Here is a 2,860-nt window from a genome sequence, read left to right as displayed (position 1 = left end):
TATGTATTCTGATTTTCTTTTGAACTGGAAATTTATATGAGTCACTTTTATTTACTGGGCCAACAATGTCAGAATTTAAGTGTAACAAATATATGAAAAGGATATAACATAAATCAAAACTACAGATTTATATGTCCCTCAAAGTAAACTGTGTACACTGAATTTTAACAACTGTATTCCCTTGATCGAAACCATTGTATATTTAATACTGCGTACATAGATATTACATTAACCATAATTTGTAATGTTATTTATATATTTCACTCTCTTCTGTCAAACACGGAGATCAAACCAACCTTAAATTTTAGGATTATTTCTTAGCAATCCCTGGGTCATTATATGTATTTGACGCGATTATCTAAATAGACATTCTTAAGTAAACTGTTCCACATACAATATATCCACTCTCATCCTATGGAATACATTTCTTACATGTATCTACATCAAGTTTACCTTACAGAAAACTACGCACAAGCACAGGTACAAACGCACACATATTGTAAACAGCAAATCCACACAGGGGATAAGTTTTTTTCCCCCATTATTACAACCGATATGCAGTCTTAGTAGGAGTTGAATTTTAACAAAATCTAAATAAAATTGAGAATTATGAAATGTTATTCCCAGGGTTATTGTATAAAATAAAATCCTGGAAACTGGACATTATTTGAAATTATTTATACAAAATTGCATTTGCGAATAAGAGGTGCAAAGATTTACATTTTACATACAAGTAGCAGAATTTCTTATTAGAAATTCTTCAGAGGTATAAAATGAAACTCAAGAGAATTTCTAATAGGAAGTTCCTTACATGTCTAACAAAGTTGTAAAGCTTCGTAGTACATATTACCAACTGAAACATATCTTAATGGTGAATAAACAATACCGAAAACTCTTCACTTTCCCATGTTTGTAATATAGAATGATTTCTTATTAACTACGTGGTTCTGGATTCAGTACCATTGCTTGACACATGTGCCACGTCCCTACTATTATAGTATCTAGCCAACCAAAACCATGTGAAGGGATTTGGTAGACGGAAGCTACGGCGGTACATATTCTAAAATTGGAACGATACAGAGAAGATTAGCATGGCCCCTGCGCAAGGATGACGTGCAAATTCGTGAACCGTTCCATATTTTTTAAAATGGCAGTGCCCCAGCATGGCCACGGATCATGAGATGAAACTAGACAAAATGTAAAATGGAAATATATATATAGATAAGTGTGTGTGTGTGTGTGTGTGTGTGCGCGCGTCTTTGTTTGTCCCCATTCAACATTTGACAAACGTGTTTGTGTATCTAATTGCCCGTAACTAGCAGTTCGGCAGAATAACAGATAGAATAAGTACTAGGCTGAAAAAAGAAGTAAGTCCTACGGTCGATTTCTCAGACTAAAGTACGTCAGCATGGTGCTCCAGCATGGTCGCACTCAAATGACTGACGCATGTAAAACAATAAAACCTTACACCCAAACTCACACACATACACACACACACACACACACACACACACACACACACACACATACACACACACATCTGTGCAGGTCACGCGGCAAGTTTCTGAATGGTCATACATCGTTTTCGATGAGACACTCGATTTTACTTTACATATATGAATATCCATTCATATATATAACATTCACAGACAGACAGATAGGCAGAAAAGCAGGCAGACACATAGAGGGACAGATAGATACATTGATCGTTAGGGAGATACCGAGATGGATAGAGATAAGGAGAGAAAGAGAGAGAGAGAGAGAGAGATACAGAGATAGACATAGAGAGAGACAGAGACAGAGACAGACAGATGGACAGAGAAGTTTATTTTCATGCAAAGTTTGCTTCTCTAATGTTCAAGGAAATAGGAGTTAGAAGCACAAGTACAGATACACTTCATGTTCTTACACCGATGGTGATAGTGTTTCTCCATACATATATTCTCTTAAATGGATATAAAATATGTCTAGTACCGTATTCAGACACAAGCGCAGAATCAGTAGAACTAATAAAGTTAAAATAAAAAATGACCGCACGAAAACAGCAACAACAAGAATATATACTTAACTGAAACTGCATCAATTATTACAGCATTGATGGAAATAAAAATATGCAAATGTGGAAATTATCTCACGACAAAGAGGAATTTATGGGTGTCAGCCGCTTCTGTTTGCAATTATACAAACGGTATTTAGTAAAACTCAATGAAGCGTTATGAATGAGATGCCTCGATTTCCTCTGATAGTTTCAACTCCGACAATAGTTACGATTTTATATAATCTAAGTTACAAGAAAGTTGAAATTACAAAAGCAGCCACTCTTACTCTCTCCTGTCCAAGGAACTAAAATTGCAGACATTAAATAAAATTTGACTTAAATAATGGACGATTCCATTATATGATATATATATGTGCGACGTTTTACTGAGGCTGTATTATTTATGTAAAAGTATCAAAATGCCTAAACATGATGATGTACATGCTTAAAATTTTGTGAAAATATATTAAAACATATTTGATAATGTTCTAGAAAGTTTCATTCTCTGTGTTTCATATATATGAAAGAAATTGTATGTTGTCACTTTTATGTACGATACGACAATAAGTGCTTAAGTCGGTTTATTACTAAACACCCAATTGAACTCTTACAAAACGAAAAGTGGGGTTCTTTCTCGCAAGGATTGAATAGCATTAAGTTGTGTCCTATTAAGCGTTTAGATATGTATGAAACAGAATGCAAATAAAGGCTAAAGACGTGTATCAGTTAAGAGTAATGAATTTATGATTTTAATTGAAATATGGAGTTGTTACAATGAAACTGTTGAAATGAAATGTATCATAGAAATAAGGGACTAAATTG

General features: G+C 34.1%; 1 non-coding gene across 1 annotated transcript; it reads left to right on the top strand.

Annotated features, from left to right (window-relative positions):
- Window positions 1-1,039: 1,039 nt before the first annotated feature.
- On the top strand, window positions 1,040-1,143 carry LOC128250179 (U6 spliceosomal RNA). The gene has a single exon (XR_008266283.2). It is a non-coding gene; the product is annotated as a U6 spliceosomal RNA (small nuclear RNA).
- Window positions 1,144-2,860: the final 1,717 nt, after the last annotated feature.

This window comes from Octopus bimaculoides, chromosome 19 (assembly GCF_046866305.1).
Source record: "Octopus bimaculoides isolate indiv1 chromosome 19, ASM4686630v1, whole genome shotgun sequence".
Lineage (NCBI taxonomy): Eukaryota > Metazoa > Mollusca > Cephalopoda > Octopoda > Octopodidae > Octopus > Octopus bimaculoides.
Note: the sequence above shows the minus strand (reverse complement) of the source record. Positions and strands in the feature narration are given on the sequence as shown.